Source organism: Diuraphis noxia, unplaced genomic scaffold (assembly GCF_037042655.1).
Source record: "Diuraphis noxia isolate RWA-SAM2 unplaced genomic scaffold, SU_Dnox_SAM2 contig0005, whole genome shotgun sequence".
Taxonomy (NCBI): domain Eukaryota; kingdom Metazoa; phylum Arthropoda; class Insecta; order Hemiptera; family Aphididae; genus Diuraphis; species Diuraphis noxia.
The window spans coordinates 13,795,936-13,818,196 of record NW_028301715.1 but is presented as its reverse complement, the minus strand read 5'-3'; the positions used below and the strand labels follow the sequence as shown (position 1 = coordinate 13,818,196).

At 27.4% G+C, this 22,261-nt stretch overlaps 1 protein-coding gene across 1 annotated transcript in view; it reads right to left on the bottom strand.

Annotated features, from left to right (window-relative positions):
- Nucleotides 1-22,261, bottom strand: part of LOC107162131 (uncharacterized) — a 29,381-nt gene extending 7,120 nt beyond the window's left edge. The window contains exon 1 of the mRNA XM_015508905.2: nt 21,992-22,261. The gene's annotated coding sequence lies outside the window, so the exon portion shown is untranslated. The remainder of the gene's footprint in view (nt 1-21,991) is intronic.

Here is a 22,261-nt window from a genome sequence, read left to right as displayed (position 1 = left end):
AACTGATGAGATTCATAAGTCAAAAATACCTAATCCGATATAGTAATATATTAAACTTAATTGCAGAGCTAAAATGTTAAATACTTAAATCGCTTATCTTGAAAATAAAATTTACTATTTTAAGCATTTGTAAGAAAACAATGCATATGGATGTAAATTTAAAAATGTTCCTACATGATAATTATATACAATGATAATTGTTGTTACTGATAAGGTACTTATACTGTGGTTCAAAATTAAAATTTGCCAAAGATTAATCAAAAATAATCTCAGATAATAAAAAATGACTGAGAATAAAATAATTTTTCAAGTGATGGTTATTAAACAAATTTAAATTTCTATTTGATCGATTTTAATAATATTATATTCATGCTGAAAATTACTAAATTTTAGAGTTTAGAATTTTAGATACAAAATGGTTGTAGCGACCGCAGTGATTTGTTGATTGCCTACTGTTGATTATTGTAGCTTGTAGGCAGTAACTAGTTAGCCATTTGTTATCCGTCTCCATAATTTATTTTTAATTATATATATTATTCTGATTGCTTAATATATTATTTTCAATCAAAATCGAATTTGGTTAAGTTTTCAAACTTAATTTAACATCTGTTGGTTTTCACTATAATGAGTTTTATAAAATTATAAGATTGAAATTACACAAAAATTATGAATTGGTTTCTGAGAATCCTTTTTTTTTAAATCAAGTTAATATAAAATTATGTCCTTTTTTTGAACAATGTTGATTAATGATTACCTACTGATTCAAAATGTAGTAAATGTACATATAGATACAATCAATGGGAAATATCACTATCATTAAATATAGACGAGAGCCTGATATAATATAAATAATTCTTTAGAAATTCTTTTTAAACTGCTTTAAATTAGGTAGGTACCTATACTATAATAAGTGTATAACTCCTGTCTCCTATGTGAAACTGTCCTGTACTATAGAGTCCTTTTTTTCACATTAATGATTATTATGGGTAGAAAGGACATTTTAGAGCTTCCAAGTTTAGGTATCATATGTAAATACATATTCGGTGATCTGTGATCAAGCCATGTAGTGTACTATTACTTATTAAACAACCATATTGATTGTACCTATTTAAACTATTTGTATAGCCCTGCACTCTGCAGCCTACATACAGAATGTTAGTTGACAAAACATTATAATTTATTAATCGAATACTATATAATTATTCTCAAATAAATAATTCTAACACAATGTTCACACATTAAGCTATGCGTGCAATAATATATATTCAATATTGACATACCGACTGCTGAGTCATTTTTAATTTTTAATTTTAAAATTTTATTTATTAGTACCTACCTATTCATTCTTGTTATGTTTTATAATTACTGTAATTTAACAGTAACTGGTTTTTTTTTTTATAGAAATTAAAATGTAAACTGAACATTTATAGGTATTTTGATAGTGTGCAGGTAAGATTGTAAACATGAGATATCTTCTCGGATATATCTATTCTTATAATTAGGTCATTATATATATTTTAAAACAATAAAATATTAAAACCAAATTTGATTTACATGTACTTGCAGAGTATTGTTATGTTGTTGCATCATAATCATTGCATCAACGTAGTTTTGTTATACTGCAGCTATAATACGCTATGAAGATGTGATAATAATATGATCTATAATTATTAAAAAGTATCATCATTGATACTAATCTAGTATTTATAATCAATGATATAATATAATTCTATACAGTGTGTCCACGGAAACAGGGTACACTTTACCACTCATTACCTTATTGTATATTTTTTCAATTCTGTTTTCGGAACATATTCAATTAGACTATCGGGCAGGGGCACCACTTCAGTTTTTTTTAAGGGAGTGCATGCAATTAAAGAGGCCAATTTTTTCCTACCACCAGGCCAATTGTCAAAAAAACGTTTCTCATCGTATTTTTTCTACAGAGTGATTTTTTTAAGTGGGTAAACTAATTATCTCGAAAAGTATTTACTTTTTTCAAAATGTTTTTTTACATGGTTTCAAGTTGTTAAAAAACCAACGTTTTTATTAAAAAATTATATTTTTAAATATTTTCTATCCTTACTATTTTTTAAGTTTTTACTTTTTTGAATGACAACATAGAGTTTTAATTTCATATTCCAAAGCAGAATATTTTTCTAAGTATATTGATTCATAAAAATCGAATTTAGGACGAGTAGTTTATGAGTTATATGTATTTTAAGTTCAGTTACTGTTAAATTATGGAAAATGTACCAGAAATGCACGTGAAGCAAGAATGGTGTACGCTCGACAATATCCTGATAGGTGTCATCCTCATTATATTTATGTTCAAAAACTTGAAAATTCGTAAAAAGAAAATGATTCGTTCAGTAGGACAAATACTATTCAATAACAACCTCGGGTAAATCAAAATTTAAATGAGGATATTGAAAATAAAGTTGTTGATGATGTGTGATATCTGTTAGACACGTTGGACGTGAAGTTGGCGTATCCAAAACTTTATTAGTTCAGAATATTTTAAAGAAATATAAACAACACCCTTACAAACCAGACTTTGTCCAACATTAACGTATAACAGACCCAGAAAAAAGATTAAATTTTATTTATTGGTTTATTGTGACGCCTGAGGATGATCCATTACTAATTAATCATATTTTATGGAACAATTAGAGTAAATTTACTAATAATGGAGTATTAAATAAGCAAAATAATTGTTATTGGTCGAATGAAAATTCTCACTGGACTATTCCCACAAATTTTCAAACATGTTGGGGCACAAACGTATGGGTTGGTATGATTGGTGGAAAGTTAGTAGTGCATCATTTCTACGACGAAACTTAACGAAAAGAATATATTTAGGTTTTTTGCGTGATGATTTGCTACCTGCTCATAATTCCCGAATTGTACAAGAATTTTTAAAAGTAAAATTTGGTGAAAAATTAATTACAACACAAGGACCAGTAGAGTGGTCTCCAAAGTCACCTGCCCTTACACCGTTAGATTTTTTTTTTGTACTGATGCTCCAATCCACATTTAAGACTTAAAAAATAAAATTACACACGAGTTTAACCTCTTAAATGAAAATCAAATACTGTGAGCAACTAATTGTGAATGTTTACGTCAATTTGAAGCATGCGTTCTAAATAACGGAGGAACTTTCCAACAATTTATCGAGTAATTTATGTTTGTGACTTTTTTAAATTGAATTGAATTGTAAATAAAAAACATGTACTGTGTACTGTGCAGTTAAGTTTAAAATGATAAAATTAAAATTAAATAATAAATATAATAAAAATACATTTTTTTAGATGTTAAATAGCTCTAATTCAGTAAATATTGGATTTAGAGTAGTAGTTATAAGATCAAAATTACTTGAAAAAATCCATTAATCTGAAAATGATATTCAAAATAGGTGTTGCCATTTAAAAAAAGTGAAGTTTTGTTGTGCATGCGTAAAATATATGAGTAAAAAAAATTGTAAGTCATCGAAATTAAAGATCCAACAGTCTTAGTTAATGTCCCGAAAACAGAATTGAAAAAATATACAAGGTAATGAGTGGTAAAGTGTACCCTGTTACCGCGGACACATGGTATACGATGTGCGTATGAAACATGAATAATAAATAATAATACGAGTAATAAAGTTGGCACAGTCCAGTGAACAAACAACGTCCAGTATTATTATATCTGTAGGTTTATAATTCGATTAAATGGCAGGTACTATAATAGATATTAATACTACTATGACAGTATAAGTACATAATGATGATAATTTTAAATTTATAACAATAGTAATAAGTAATAAGCGTTGCAGCCGAACAGACGGCGCGCGTACCTATAATCATGTATACACTGTGCACAGTTGCCTAGTTTTCTAGGGCTCTCACATTATCAGTAGATAATATATAGATAAGTAGGTTAGTAATAATTAGTATAACAGTTTCCGTTTTGCAATCCTCCGGAACCACACGAGTGCCTTATATACATTAATATGCATATTTAACACATGGCTGTTGTAGGTCTACTGTATATTATTATTACCTACCTATGTAAATAATATTATTTGTATCGTTATATTTTATGTACACATCACAACACGATCCTGTATGTATTTTAACGCTTTCCCCGGTGCAGTGGTCGAATGAAAATTTCGAAAAGATTTGATGGTATAACAAACTGCGATAATCACTTCATTTTTACGATCAGTGAAACGAATGATTATAATTCATAACAATGAGTACAATACTGCAGAGTACACAATAGATGCGGTGTATACAATATTATTCTTATAAAAGGTACCGAAAAAATATCCGCTTTGTTTCGTAAATGAACAACAATAATTATTTTCAAGTAAACAAACGGTTATAATACTATCAATGGATCATATGAGCAAGGTGTTGGTGTAGGTATACGAGAAATCGATAGCGTTATAAAACATTTTGTTTCAATAAAAAGCCGTGTGATATGCCGTGGAACATAATTTTAAACTCTTCACCATAATGGTATAATTAATGGCGCAATTTCAATAAAATAAACTAAGGGTACAGCTTAAGGAGCTATGCATTTTCTTTTATTTTTTTGTTAGAAGAAGTTTTTGACAACTCAAACTTTATTTGAGGGTGCTAATTTTAAAATTGGGGGTACTAATACCCCTAAGCTCCCCCCCACTATTTACGTCTATGAATTGGTAATGTACCTATCCATAATACAAGCATAAAATAAATCGTATAGGTACATCGCGATGAGCGATAGGAGGTTGGTTGCAGATCTGCTCGTTGACGATTGTTCAGATCGATCGGTGGAATATTCGCAAGAGGAAAATATATTTTGGGTTCCGACTAGGTCGATAGGTACTCGATCGCACCACGTGATACACACACCATCGTTATAACAAAAAAAAAAAATTAGGCATAATATTGTATAATAATAATATTATATTGTTATTGGCTCCTGTCGAAATCGGTTCGTTCACAAAACATTACGTAACGACTATACGTGCGCACATATTATATATAATATTATTATTATAATGAGATAATGAGATAATTAAACCAGCAACAAGCTACCTGACTGCGTGCAGGTGCACCCTGTACTGCATGCAGCGTTTCGCTGATCAAATAGGCCGTTTACACATTATTATTATTATTATTTACGGATAAAAAAATGTCGTACAATGTGTCACGCACTCACGCACGACCACCGCAAACACCCCGCGATGTCTTGGACATAATATTTTCTCGCACGCTTTGCGGTGACTTAAATATATAACACATATACCTATGCGTATATTATATACGTATACCTATTTTTCTGAAGTATTTATTATAGCGATATATATATATATATATAATTGTATATTATCGCAGTAGTATGTACCTTTACATTATTATATACGACGCGTACCAATATTGTGTGTCTTTCTCACTCTATGGTGTTTATTATTGTATATAATATATAGTTATTATTATAAAGACATTATATACGTGTAAACTGTAAAGGTATATAACGGACGATATTCGACTTTCGTACGACACAATGTAGTACGACAATGGAGGAGCGTAATATACACTACCGCCGAAGAAAAAAAATAGTAAAAAGTACAGGTTAATTAGATGTAGGACAAGTAAGACGGGTAGGTAGAGCCATCAGGCGACGACACCGACGAGGTGAAAAACAAATAGCACGCGATACGAAGCACTTTCTATAGCATAATAAATAATATAACATGATATAACTATATATACATAAATTTATAACGTTATGTATATAGATATGTACACAAGTATATTTAACACTTAGTGTCTTAGTATGTATATATGTAATAATATATTTTAATATGGTATATGATGGATAATTGTAGGCTGTTTCGGTGTACAATAGACGAGCGCATAATATAATATATAACGCCATAAGGCCGCGCGGTATCGTCTTCCCATCACGATTCACGGAGTCCATGCGAACTTCTATTGTTTTTCTGACCACCCCACAGTGGATGTATAATAATATAATACTGTAGGTATATTTTTATAGCGGCCGTGTCTGGAAGCGATTTTAAAGTGATTCTGATAATAATAATAATAATAATATACTTTATAAACGTGGTCGCGAAATAATAATATTATTATAATTTTCTGAGCGTGCGCTTTCACCGAGTCGCCGCAGCTCTGTAGTGGTTTCCGCAAATAACGATCTCGCGTGCGATTACTCTGTAGGTAAAATGTAAACTATTTTAATATTTTATACTGCGGTACCCACATTATTAGATATATATATATATATATATTTAGGCGTATAATATTACTACATTAGGTATTAAATATATATACCCACAGCATAGGTACTAATATAATACCTGTATTATGTGTCCACTGTAGTTCACAGGTTCGAATTTGCGTGTACACGTTTTCGCGTAGGTATATATTATATTACAATATTTAATATATACTATTACCATGATTAGCAACACTTTCGTGAACGCGAGAGTGCTCAACTTTATTGTAATAATATATAGGTACGATACCCCAAAACATCGACGCAACACCCTTTGTATTGGTATGACCCAATCGACATTTGAAAACTTTCGATACGAGAGCAACACCAACAACGATAGTGAGAAATTGAGACCGCCATAATAATGCGTCCTATTAGATTGTCTTGCTATTATTTCATGCTGACTACTACAGTGGCGCCAAACACGTACTTCAAGTAGCAGTGGCGTAGCCAGGGGGAGGGCTGAGTTGTCCACAACCTCCCCCCAAATTTTGAGAAAACTCAAAAATTATTTTAATGATCTATGAAAGTCGCTAAAAAAGTCTTAGATTGTATTTTTAAAATATAAAAAGAAAATTCATTACTATTTTTATTAATTTTTTTCTACATGCTAAATCTATGGAACCTAGGTAACTCACCGCTGTGTAAAATGTATCAGCCATTTTTCCATTTCAGGATCATTTTATCTGCAAGTTTCAAGAACGATTTACCATTCGTCCCAATATTATGCATAATTTTCAAAATCTTATCCCATCGCTGTACATGTACATCAAAAAATAGACCTAATACTATAGCATAATCGATATATAAGAATTATCAATACCTATTACCTATACCTATCTATTTTTTTTTAAAGATATTTTATTCATAAATGGAAAAACGTACCAGAAAAAATAAGTGACTACTCAAATACACTTCATACACAGCTTTATTTGCAATGTCCTACAATGGACTTTTTTTTTCAAATATCCATGTTTTTTTTATAGTTTTGTCCAAAATACCTGGACCAATATAGTATCACAGAAGAACATTTTTTTTCTTTTGACTTTTGAGGTTGTAAATAGATTTTCCAGATTACCTCTCCCAAGTGGAGTTTTATACTTAAATAGTTAAATACATAAATTTTAATTTATAATTAATTAGATAACTGATAAGATATTTAATTTTTCACGTATGATCCCCTCCCGGCCTCTCTCCATTATTTTTCAGCAGCTTACATAACAGAGTAAGTTGAATATATTTGTAAGTTAGACCGCTATAAGACCACAATTCAAACTAATCAATAATAATGTTCGAACTGTCTAAATAAATTCAAATATGTTTCTGTTTTATTAAATTTTTCTTTATTCTTATTTTTCTAGCTTTGATTTATTCATTGCAAACAGTCAACAGACCGTACTAATGTAGTACCTACTAATGATTATATGTACCTACTTTACTAGACTTAGTAAGTACCTACTAAATCTCAAATATTATACTGTCTGTCGCCCGATTAATGATCTTATAATGAAGAATACAGAAATAGGTAGAGTTTATGACCTCGCAATAATGTTTTATGTTTGTTAATGATAAAAACAGATACATAATAATGAACATGTCTCTGATTATAACTAAGATAAAAGATTAATTGTACAGATAAAGTCATTGAAATTTAAAAATTTACTTATGAGACGGAGATGTCATCAGACATTATAATACCTAGGAAATTTAGGCAATATATTAACATGTCAAATAACATTGTGGTAACCTAAGCACTTAATGATTTAAAGTATAGAACTTGATAATAATTTAAAATATTGAAACATGGATAAATTAGTACTCAATTAATAATTATACAATTGAAGAATACTCTATATCTACAATTTAAAATGTTTAATCACTCATTGGATGTTTCATACCCTATATATATATTATAACCTATTGCTGATTTTGCATTCAATACAATTTTTTCAAGCTGATAAATCGATTTGAATGAATTTTTATTTGTGTGATGATTCATAACTTCAAAATCTTTTCAATTTTCATTTATTGAATATATTATATATATTTTATAAAAATAGCATGTTTTCAAAGTTATTTGTGAATTTTGTTTCGACCGAGTGATTTTATGACAAACGTGAAACAAATCTCGATAAATGTATACAATTTGAAAACCTGTTCACCTTGAAAAATGTTGTAGTACCAATTGAAATATTGAATTATGAACTTGATTGTGAACCTTGTAGTTCACTGGTACCTAATGACTAAGTTTAAGTAATTCACGTGTATAATATAGAACGTTATGATAATACTAAAAAGTTAACATTTTTAAAAATAATACTTTTAGAAACAAAACAACTTGTATTTTTTTGTTGATAAAAAGTATTCTTATAAAAATAAATGTTTAATAAAACAAATAGAGTTTTGTAAATGAACAACCAACGACTTAATATAGTAGGTAATCTAAAATTTAGTTTAAAATAAAAAATGTTAAAATAAATCTCTTAGTGATTGATTAGTTAGAAGTTACTATACCTATTAAGTTTTCGAGAATTGTATAGCCAGATAGATATTCTATATATGTATTAGGTATTGAAACTACATATTATATAAATTGCCATGTTCCTGAATAGGCTAAGCATTTTTTTGTATAAGTAATAACACAAATAAGCATAGACATCCAATGCCCATTAGTGTTGAAAGTGCTTTCAAATTATTATTCATTGCAATATTGAATGCATACCTAATACCTATGTATTCTATAAGCGTTTTGTTAGAATACCTACCTAAACCAAAAACCAGTTTAAATAGATCAAAACAGGAAACACAATATTTTTGAATAGAGCTTTTCTTTCTCTAGACATTTCTTAAACCACTTTTACATTTAACCACAAACTGCAAGTATTAGGTATATTTATACTCGCGTTTCAATATATTTGATTTAGATTTCAGTTTAATTTAATCAATTTTGAATGTTGTTTATTAGGTTATTTAATACTTTCATTTCCAAACTAAAAACCGTTTAACATTCAAATAGAATATATTCATATTATTTGTAATTGGATCTAAAATGTTTAGTAATTTATAAAGATGAAATAGATTAAAAATATAAATGTAAACTAAACGAAACACAGTATCTAAAATTAAAACATCATCAGCTTAATGGGAAAATTAAATTTTCTTTTTAAAAACACATTTTAGTCCAATCTTGTGATTGTAAAATGAGTACTGCCATTTCCAATTAAAATGTAGAAATAATATATCCCACGGTGAGAAATGGTAATTATTTACTAATTAAAATACAATTGTTTTAGAAAACTGTAAAAGTGGACATCGCGCGAAAGTGATACTAAGGTATAACGTATATGTACCTACCTAAATAATTTACACTACACAGCTAATTGTTTTGTTGAGTTCAAACAATATGTAAGCTGATTGATTTATTTTAGAAATGAATAATTATTTTAATTTATTTTGGAAATTGTATACACTATTTTTTAGTTAAATTTTGTTTTATAGCATTATTGCCAAAATTGTTTGCACAAAAAATACCTATCGATTTATCTACTACGAAAGCCTAGTGAAATATTATTCAAATCAGTTAAAATTTTAAATACATTTTATTGTTTTGTTTAGGTGGCATATAGTTGAATGGACTACACAACCAATAATTCGACTTCCTCCGAGAACACTTTTCATGTGGGTGATTTTAGTGTGGTTGACCTAACCCACTCAAATTATATTTTAATACAAGCTTGCACAGATTTACACGATAAAATATTTTTCAATTATTTGAGCAGTTTTTATTGTTGGTACATACTTTACTTGGATACAACTTTAACGAATCCAGTTCCATTTTAAAATATACCTACTTACTATTTTAACTTGTCCTTACCAAGTTACCTACTATATGCATACGAATAATTGGAAGTAATAAACCCTTATTAATTTGAGATTTTATATAATATATTTATAAGTTACTCATGTAATTGAAATTAAAATTGTATAAAAATTAAAACATTCAAAACTCCTGTGATAGTAATACAGTATTCATATAGACAAAAATACGTTGTGTACTTAATAAAAATAATAAAGTAGTTATTATATAGCTACAAACAATTTGTAAAACAGAATATTGCAGTTGTGTAAAATACATACTTAGTTATATTTTCAAAAATAGGTTACTATACCGCTAAATATCTTGACTCTTCAGTAGTTACTATATTTACTATCAGTCCTTACGAATTTATGATTCAATGTCAGGTTCATTGCTAGGTAATAAAGTAAATTAATTTCCGTTTAATTAATTCGCATATAAAATATACTAAGTAGGTAAACTAATACACTATGTATTTTGACTTCAGACCTATGGCTATTAGTTGGTATAAACAAAAATAGGTATTTAATAATGTCAGGATCAACTGTTGATGTAATATTACTACCTATGTTACACGGTAATAAAATAATACTATGGTCTAATATTATGATTATCTTTCGACTGTTGCCTTTTGCAATTAAATGTCATAATATTCGTTAAATAAAGCCTATTTTTAATAGGTTTAAGTTAAACAAGTTTAAAATTAACAACAGCTTAAAATTAAATAAAAATATTGTGTTAGTACGTTATGAGGTGTTATATAATAGCTAAAATACCTATATACTTTGGTCTACTAATTATTATAATTATCTTTTGGTTTTTGTATTTTTTAATTAAATGTCATGAAATTCGTTAAATAAAACTATTAATATAAGTTAAATAGGTTTTAAATGAATAACACACTTAAAGTTTAAAATTAAATAAATAATATTATACTCTCAAAATGACTACATTCCGATCGAAACAAATAAGTAAACAGACAACAGTAAACACCAAACTGCTATACTACGAAAACACATAAACACAAATGACATAAATATAGGTGCTGACCACGAATAATAATATGCTCAAGGGGATAAATTATGTCTATAGGTGCCTATTGTCAGTATTAGAAAAGAAAGAATACCTCATACAGTCGTATCTACAATATTAAAAACTGAAGTTTGCATCCAAGTTGAAATCAAAGGGCCAAGGAGCCTTATTGAGAGGCCTATAGAGTAGAGACGACTTAGTCATCCAAAAAGTTAAAATTATAGAACTAAGATTCCTTAAAAATAGATGCCCACTGCTTAACTTCTAAACTCATATTCGCAGCATTTGTTGAAACTTGTATAAGTATAAATATTAAAATTATTTGAAAATATAATATTACCTCTTAAAATCTTCACATAATTTATTCTCAAACTTTTAAATTTAGTCATCGAGTTTTATATTCGATACTATTACCCAAACGTATATTAACTTTTATTAACAATTAGCCTTACAAATACAGCAATATAAAAATATGATAAGTGTATAAACATACTGTATTATACATATATATTACCTATCGGCTATCATGATGTGTTTATAATGATCTCTAAAATTTCAGAGCGTAACCTGCTGAAGTGCTAATTTTTTAATAAAAAGTTTCCCAAATCTGGGTGCAGCCGTGTATATGTACTATGTAGGTACCAGATATACTCAATATCGTATATTATCTGTACTTATATTATGTACCTATCTAGTATCTAGGTCCCTATAATATATGATAATAAAGTATGAAGGATTCAAGAAGTATATTTGAGATTGAGATATCTAAAAGAATATCTATAAACTAAAAATCCTGAAGTCTAGGAAATTATTTTTATGAAATTAATTTAAAAATCTTTACGTAGTCACAAAAATATGGTAAACACACAAGGTTACACACAACAAGGTATATGTTTACCTATAGTTACAAAAACAAAACAATATTGCTATGATCCAAACACTAAATCCTTATAAACAGATATATTGTAACTGACGTTCAAATAATTAAATAACTTATAATATTGATTGTCTATCATTTACGTTTTAATTTTTATAAGTAAAAATTGAGATTGTTTTAATCATAGATTTGAAGCAAATGTATTATTCCAGATAGTAGTATTTTATCAACGTGCAAACGTCAAGTGTTATAGGTATATCATAGTGTTATATAAGATATAACTTATAATAATACTATAAGTTATAACATAAAAAATATAATTTTTCAAAGTATCTTTTTCATGTAATATAATGAAGCTGGCATTGTTTTGTAGTTCCAAAATTTGTATACCTAATTAAATATTATGATCGTATGGTTGGTAATCAACGTAAATGTACTGTTGTAATATTTATAGCGACATAGAGTGATATTATATGGTCCACTACAAGTCTCATTATTGGAGCAAATAGATGTTAGGTGTATTTTATTGTAGTTCTCTACGAAAAATACTTATTAAGGACCTTGATAAAATAAGATTGGCGAAAGGAACACGACACAGTTGCACGAAGGAACTATATTATTATAACATTACAACCAAATGGAGTTTATGCAATAGAAAAAAAATATAATTCACGATCTCAAAATCTGAATAAATCATATTACTATTTACTATACATATATTAGTATTATTTTGTCAATAATAATATAATATATATAGTTTCAACACAAACTGAATAGTTTTATAGTTTTAAACAAATAATAATATATAAGAATATATACAATGTTTTATGAAGTGTGATTTACATAATATATATATATATATATACATCAGTACAATTTTCTTTAATTTCTTTAATGTTTGTTTGTAACTAGTGATATCGAACTCATACGAATCTACTACTATGACGAATATCTAGTTTTAATATTACCTAGTGTTACAGCATTAGGTACCAGGTACCAGGTACCAGTTAAAACACTATTTCATGACAGTTGGACCTTTTCATTACAATTTACACTATATTTTATTGTCATATGTAGATGTATATAAGTGTCGATATTCTTCACACTATACGTATACTATACCATACTGGAGTTATAGATAATTTTTTAAATTATTACCACTTCTATTGACTATTTTAATTTACTATATCGACAGTTAACACATTATACTATAGAATAGTTGAGTTTTTCGATTTTATAAAATTTGGTGTTTATATCACTCATAAATTGTGATGCTTATTGCTTAACAGTTATTCATATTTAGATATTTAAATCTAATTTATAACTACACGGACAGATTTATATTGGTCAGTGACATTTTATTATTATATTTAAAAATGTACAATATTTCTAAATAATAGGGATTCTTTTACAAAATTTAAATAAATATTCGTATTTTATACTAATTGATTGAATTGTTGATGATATGAATATCTATGAATTTATTTTAATTTATTAAATGAATAATTATACAAATTAAATTATTGTTTATAATTTATAATAACTCCTTTGTTAATTAATGTTATATATCCGTTATAAATCATAATATTAAGCTTTATACTTGTACATAATAATAGTTTACTAACTTATACATTTCAACCTTCTAATGTGCTTAATTATTAGACCGTGCCTATATACCATGGATACAGCAATACATCATAATTCAATATATTAGTTGTTCCTACCTAGCTAGTATGAAATTTAGTGAAAATATGAACAGCCAATAATCATTATCCAAAAATATGTAAGTATGTAATTTCACTTCACTTTCGTTCCTTAGGGCAACTTATGATAGATGTCTAATGATTCGAATAGGTGATTATTAGGTACCTACTTGTCAAACAATAAATGTTGATATTATAAAAATAAAATACTTTACTTTACTCATAAAAGCAGCATCTATAGCTTCTTAGTTCTTATTTGATATCCAAACAAAAGGCATTGACAAATATCTTATTTCCGGCTGACTTAAAAAAATATCTTTATTATATTTCCGAAGTTAATGTACCGGAAACATCGCTATATATAGACTATCCCTTAATTTTCGCTGCATCGCATTAGGTTTTTCATTCATTGTAATTCGGTACACGGTACACCTTTTTGATTGTGGTAGACTCCAATATTGTGTGCATATTATAATATATATACTATATAGGTTGGAAGCCTTTTGTGTGTATTGTATTACAATTTACCTAAATAGTAACTCAACAAATTTAATCAATAGGTTTTGTTTGTATCTGTATGCAATGTAATGCGTGTACATTCTATTCAAAAATTACAATTTCCATAACACTTAAAAATTGGCTACTGGCCAATATTAACGAGTAAGTATATCTAATAATTGTAAAATTGTCGTGTGTGTTTTTAACGTTCTCTTATTTTACTATTTTTTATTTTATAGTATGTTCAAAGTTCTTAAAAAATATTTGCAAATTATAATTTCTCTAGGATTTGTAGAATTTTTCGTAAGCAATTTGCAAGAAGTGAAGTGAATAAGGTTCATTGATTAACTTCACTGCGGAAGGTTGTGTATCGCGAGTGAATACATGAATATATAATATATGCAATCATAATATTTACATATAAAAAACTACATTTTGGGCAGTTCTTAAAGTACACAATTAATTAAAGGTCAAGTTCAAATTCAAAACTAAAAGGAGGCGGATCACACTTGCGTAGGAGTGCTATGATACATTATGGTGTTAGGGAATTGTGATTTATAGGTGTGGACCTGGTAAGATGCGTGTATAACGTACATGATGCCTTTATTTGTACAATACATTTTTAATAACCATAATAAAATAATATTAAAATGCATAACTCATGGCAGGTAATCATAACATGAGTTTACAATAATAAATAATAATAATGCGTATTACTTAAAAGTATATCATCTTAATTTTTTTAGACTAACTATATGTAGTCTATAGTTATTTAAAGAAGGTACATATCAGTAGAAATTAATTTATTATTACATCGAACCTAATATGGTATTGTTTTAAATGGCTAAATATTATTTTCATTTATATATCTGTTTTTATGATTTGTACTGAGTATTGGTATTGGTAATATCTAAAAAAGTTTTTGTTTATCAACAATCCTGTTTAGAGTTTAAACGAGCAAATAAAATACTAATAATATTACTATCTATTGAAATGTATCGTAAAATACACTGATTCAGAAGGCAGATTAAATGAAATTACACAATATATATTAATTTCTCACGTTAATTAAAATTATTGTGGATGAGTCAAACAAAAAATAAATAAAAAACGTTAAATCTTGATTAAAAGAATGAATAATCAAAAAAGTAATTTGAAATAAAATAATAATTACTATGTCATTCGATGGATTTAATTATTTTGGTTAGGTTACATGAATTGCATTTTTAATTAAATTATTCCGAATATTATTAATATTGAAAAAGTTCTTACCAAAAAATACAAATGATAAAATAATCACCAATTATTAAGTATCTATAACACGACTACATAATACATTTAAATCTTTTATAGATATTTTATTATGAAATAGAAGTAATTTGACGAATTTAAAACAATTTTGAGTTTAACAATTAACATGCTGTATAATAAGTTATAATAAAATAATAAGTGTTTTGTACATTCATCGTATATTATTTTAATCATTATTTTGTATACATTTCGTTTCAAGACTCGAGCGATCATCATTCTTATACTGATCAGAATGTCAACAATCATAGGATAATTGTAATCAAGTAATATATATTTTTATTAATTGAAATGCCTCGTAGCTCTCGCGGAATCTTCAGAGTTAAATCTGTTAAATAAGGATAAATTATATAAATAATTGTTCGATATTCATTTTTTTCTTTCGCTTCGCCGACAGTCCGACACAATTGTAAAAATCACAATTCACAAACATTACTTTGATGTATTACTTTAATTATAATATCAGAGTATTATATATGTATATATAATATATGTATATGACTATATATATATATATACAATTATTGTTATTCTGCAGCAATGTCGATTGACAGCTGTATAAACACCTTAAATTTACAATACCCATCGCAGATCCTTCAAATGTTCAAAACGTTCGTTTTATTAATCCGTGTCAACCTATTGACATCAATCTGAGTTATTTAAACGCACTTAGTATTCTTTTTTAAAACCGTAATCACGATCACGATGTGCGTTTACCCTGCGGAAGAAAGTGTGCTATAATAATGTTCATTCGGTAAACGTTGCGCGTCGCACGCACAACTATATAATGTTATCGCAGGCGCAGCTATCAGATATGTTTATTTCTGTCGAAGTCAAATGATTTGCACTGTTTCTCGAGTCTCGACCTACTCGTATATACCTAATATGTAATTTTATATCGACGATGAACGTAATATTTTGGATTATTAGCTGCGACTGTAACATCAGCTGCATATATATTATATACATATAACATTATTATGTGATGTGTATAACAGTATTGGTGTAGGCACTTTCGTCCGATACATATATATAATACGAGTATTATATGCATTTCCACTCACCACTCGTGCGTGTGCCATTGATAAACTTTTGGAATGCTCGTTGAATGCTCAATGTAGAAAATATATAGGTAATACGTATAATATGTACGTGTATATGCATTGTAGGTAATATTACATCTATTGGTGTACATTTGATATACCTAGGTATAAGTGGTATAACTATTTGCAATGGGGACAATGCACTGCATGCGTAGATGATTTTGTAATGGTTAATACGTTTATAATAGTCGTACGTGACGATTTTTTTTAGGCTCGAACATTCGGAATTCTAAAACTATATATATTTAACAGGCGAAAAACTTCGGTTAACATTTGTATGACAGTAATTCGTTCTTTATTATTATATTATTGTATATTATACCTACTATAGTTTGTATATACCTATATAATTATATATAGGTAATATAGGTATTATATCTACGTCCGCCGGAGTCTGCGATCACTTTGTTAATGTCAATGGACCGAAAATTCTTTCAGTAATAACGATTTTTTCTAGTTCTACAATTTTTGAACATAAGTTCTAAACGTTATGTTTAATATTTTTACACGATACATATATAATAATATATAGCCACGTAGATAGTTTATATAATATTATAATATGATCATCATCTGTAGAGGTACGATATAAAACCGATACGTATATATTAGGTATCATACATCGATTATTCGTGTAAAAAAATTAATATTAATATTTTTTTTATTAACCATTCGTCTTATACGGTCTCACCTACGTTAAAATATAAGTCAGATTTTAAATTCTAAATAACTTCAACATTTTTAGATTTTGAGCGTTGATATTTGAATATTAGCTGAGAAAAACTATAAAATTACAGGCAGTTTAACAGTTACTTGCATTTTTTATAGTATTATTGCAGTAGGTACATATAATTACTACTTACTACTTAGTACTCTCTTAGTCTTTTAGTATAGTTTACTTTTGTATTCCTGATCAATTCAAAATAGTAAGCTACTCAACTGTGTTGATAGCTATGAATTTAGTATTTACTAAGTATGCAGTCAATATCAATTTTGTTTAAGTCAAAAACTTATAAAATAATAGATGAATTCAAACTTTAGATACATAATAATACATTTAATAAACGTATTTTATTACTTATCTATATTTGAGCTAGCTTCAACAATAGTGGTTAAATGTGTTTCTACCTTCTGATATAGTAAACACTAGAAACATATTAATTATTATTTTCCTAATTAATTTACCAATGATCCTTTTATAAAATGGTAACTCGTATTACCTAATCGTAAAAATAATCAATAATTAATGCTATTGTTCGTATTTAGGTAAATTTTGTTTATTGATAAAATAACAACAATATATCAAATTTATTTCGTAAGCATTCCATAATCGAGATCTAAACTACAGTCAAAGCAGATTTAAATTTCAACCCTATATCGCTTATTTCATCACTTACATGCAGTACAAAAGTTAATTGCCCGCCGAATTAATACATCGTACATAAAGACAATATGAAGACGGCAATTTCACACATTTGAGTAATGTTCTACAGTAATGTGTACAAATTAGACAATAGGAAATAATCGGGTTGACACGTATAGGAAACTCGACCTTCGTGGTTCGTTGCATTTCTAAAAAAAAAACAAAGGGGTCTGATATGGTATTTTTTATCATTGATATATCTAATACAAAAATAATAAACGCCGGTTGATCTTTATCCGATGAGCCTACTTGCCTACTTGTAGATAGGTATCGTGTATTCATGTATAATAAATGGAACTAATAACTATTATATGCCATTTGATATTTTCCTTGGTGTATAGCCATGACAATAATAATGCGTTTATGATGATGTTTTATTTTCATCTTATACCACAATTGAAACTAACACGCGAAAAATCGAGGTTAGCCTCGTGAGGTTAACGCGGGGAGAGTTTTACTAACCATTCTTGATCTCGACCTAGTATAATAACGCGGGAGTCGGTGAAACGTATAAACCTATATGTAAATATTAGAAGCCACCGCTTCGGATGGACTTCACAATATAATGTGGGACATTTTTTATATTGATTGAAAATTATTACTCACTAATTAGTAGGTATTGATAGAATAAATAAATACGATAATAAATATATTTTTAAAATGTTATTATTATCTAACTATATTAATAGAATATAACCGTGCAAAGAATAAATTGAAAAGTGTACTCCCATATTTAATTTATTATTTTCACTGAAATTTATTTCAAAAATGTCTATATAACCTTTCAATATAAGTATGAATCAAAATCAAATACATAGGTACCTACATAAAATGGGCATATCGTAAAAATAAGATATGTACCTATTAAGTTATAGATTTCTTTGATGAACTTAATATATTTTTCTTCGTGATTGTTCATTTCGATAGTATCGTATTTTAATAATTATAATACAAAAAGGTAATACTTAACGATCCTAACCACATCTCAATTATTATAAAAATATTTTTAAATTTGATGACTTCGATAAACAGTACATAGTAGTATAGTACATTAAGATATTTTGATACTAATACTAATATTATAGATAGTTATTTAATTTATTAATTATCATATATTGTAGTATAAGTCTAACGTTATAGATGCATACAGTACAGTGATAAGGGGGTATAGCTAGAGGTAGTTTTTTTTTAGCGTCGGGGCGCCACGGTGACAAACGTTTAAACATTTAAACATTTAATTTAAAATAATTATTTGTATATATTCGTATTAGAAGAACATTTATAATAATATAATTGAATATTATCAACTATTATCAAGCGCTATTTTAAATATAGTCACCATTGAACGTATTAAAGATATAGATTGGAATAGGGTTTGAGATTCGGCATCAGAATGACTGATATATAATAAAAACTTTCAATTGAAGTTGAATCATGTTTTCTTATTATATAATAATTAATAATTATATTATAGTTATCTGAACGAAGATATTTTTTTTAATATAAAAATATAAAAATATAATCTTATTGTTTTGGGAGGGGGTATTATAATTTATAAGGGGAGTTAAAATTATATTTGCTCCGAGTGACAAATATCCTAGGCTCAGCACTAACCAGTGACCTACAAATAAGTCAAGCTAAATGTGTTGTTAAATGATTTATCTGTTCTCGATTTTATTATAATTTTTATTTGTTGAAACAACTTATTAGGTATTATTGTTATATAGATATTATTTTTATTTATACATACATTTAAACAACTAAATACAACAATAAGTTTGTTGAGTTTTTCTTTTTAGTTCATGCTCTCACTACTGTGTATTTTCTAATTACATTAAAGTAGTGACATCGTTTTAGTTGTGTTGTAAATAATATTTTTATTAAGAGAGTTTAATGCAATTTAAGATTGCTTTCGTATATATAAAAAAAAAAAATATCTTTCCCATAGTTGATTTAATCATCAGCTATTAATTGGCAACCGTATCGGCTGAAAAAAAATATTCGCCGAGACAATTATTTTACTTTATTTAACATAGTTCAAATAACACAGCTTACATATTATTTTTATGGTAGCTAGCTGTAAATAAATAATGATAAAAAAATATTTTAGACCGGGTATTTAATTAATTATATAACTCTATAAGTCTAATCAATTTTATTAAAGTTTAATTATAATCTGATTGTCTAATCTAATTCACTGCAATTGTATAATATGTATTTAATTTTATTGTTTAAGTAAAAAATAAATTATTAGATCAGTGAAATCTATTAGTACCTATTCAGGTAGTATATTGAGCAATATATGCACTGAAAGTCTGAAAGGAATAATAATGGGTAGAGCCATGAGGTAGTAATAATAAATTATTGCAATATAAAATATTATTTAATGTTACATTTTATTGGATTTATTTACTTATTAATGATGGTAGTAGAGGGGGGGGGGTGATATGGGTGTTAGAACACCCTGCATCATCCGTATTTTTTTATATTTTCACCAAACTCTGAATTTACTCATTAGACCAAATTTCTACTTGTTTATAATATCATACAGGGGGTTTGGGGGGCTCCGCCTCCCACCATCCAAATGTCTATTAAATATCAAAGCACCCCCGTAAAATGAATCTTGGATACGCCACTGGTAGAGGAATAGTATTCTTAAAATAGTCTCCTTTGTTGTAGGTTAAACATGAAAACAAAAAATTTATTGGATGTATTCAGCTTAGTAATTCATAATAAAATAATCTAATTATAACACATAATCACGATAAATAAATTAGTATTGGATGGAAAATGCACTGAAATATTTTAAACAGCTCTTTTGACTCTTAAAGATTGGAAATCTGAAAATTCTGCTATACTATTTTAATGAGTTATTTTGAGAATTTTTTTATAGAAAAAATATCGTTTAAAAGATTTTATATTTAAAAAAAAATAATTGTATGAATGCAATGACTTAATATATGATTGCTGTTGATAATGTAGCAATCATTTTTTATTTTGTAATACTATAGTTTTCCAACACTGACTGCGCTAAAATCGAGGTGATTTCTCAACACAAATTCCCAGTATTCTGGCTAGTGCCTCTACTTTGTTTTTAATAGTACTTTTTTTATCCCCTGCTTAATAATCACATAAAATAGTCAAAATAACAAAAAGTTAAGCAAAAACTTTCGATTTTAAATTCATCTTTTTTGAACCTTTTTTATCGTTAAAACTTAAACGGACGTCGAGCATTTGTTGTCTGCCTTTTACAAGAGTTAAACACAGCACATAAATGCGAGTGTGATGGCACTCTAATAATGTTAACTTATATTTTTCAATTTATTATCATTTATGAATTATCAGCCAATCATGTATATTATATAGGTAATTACGTTTATTTACTTTTTGTGTGTAGTATCATACCATTTAGTCGATAAAAACATAAAAATTAAAATGACACACGCGCGCAGTCAATACATCTCTGTAATCATCATTCATCTTCGGTTACAAAAATATATAATATTGTACTGTTTATCTCAAAAATTTATAATTAAAAGTTAAAACTAAAAAAAATCATTCTGAGGAGATAGCTGATAATTTACACCAATTCTTAATCACCATTGGTTGTTCCTCTGATATGTAATCCCATACCAATATTTCGTAGCTTTTATAATTTTAATTATTATGAGCTCTATTAATTTAAATAAAACAAATATAGTTTTAAAGGAATAATCAATAAGTTAATAATAGTTTCACATAGTTAGAATTACAAATTATAAAATACTCGTGCGAGTCAAATAAATACTACAATTAAATAAATCAATAATTATTGTTTTGAATTATAATAGCCTTTAAATTGTCAATATAATCAAATTAACCACTATTGGTTAATGTTGGTATTCAATAGATATGCATTAATTTAGAAAAAAAAATTACCTTTTCAGAGAATTTTCCAATTTAAGCACCGGGAAACGAAGTCATGATTGCTAAAATCATATATTATAGTGAACTAAATACTTTTTAAGCACAATTATTAACGAAACTTTAAATTAACGTATATGGTTACTTATCGAAAAATAGAATGAAGCTCACTTTGTTAGAATATTAAATTATAATTAAATAATTATCATAAATCGATATATTATCCAAGGTACACCAACCGCACGTCTACCTACCGGTGGTTTCGGTCGCGATACTGCAGTGGTA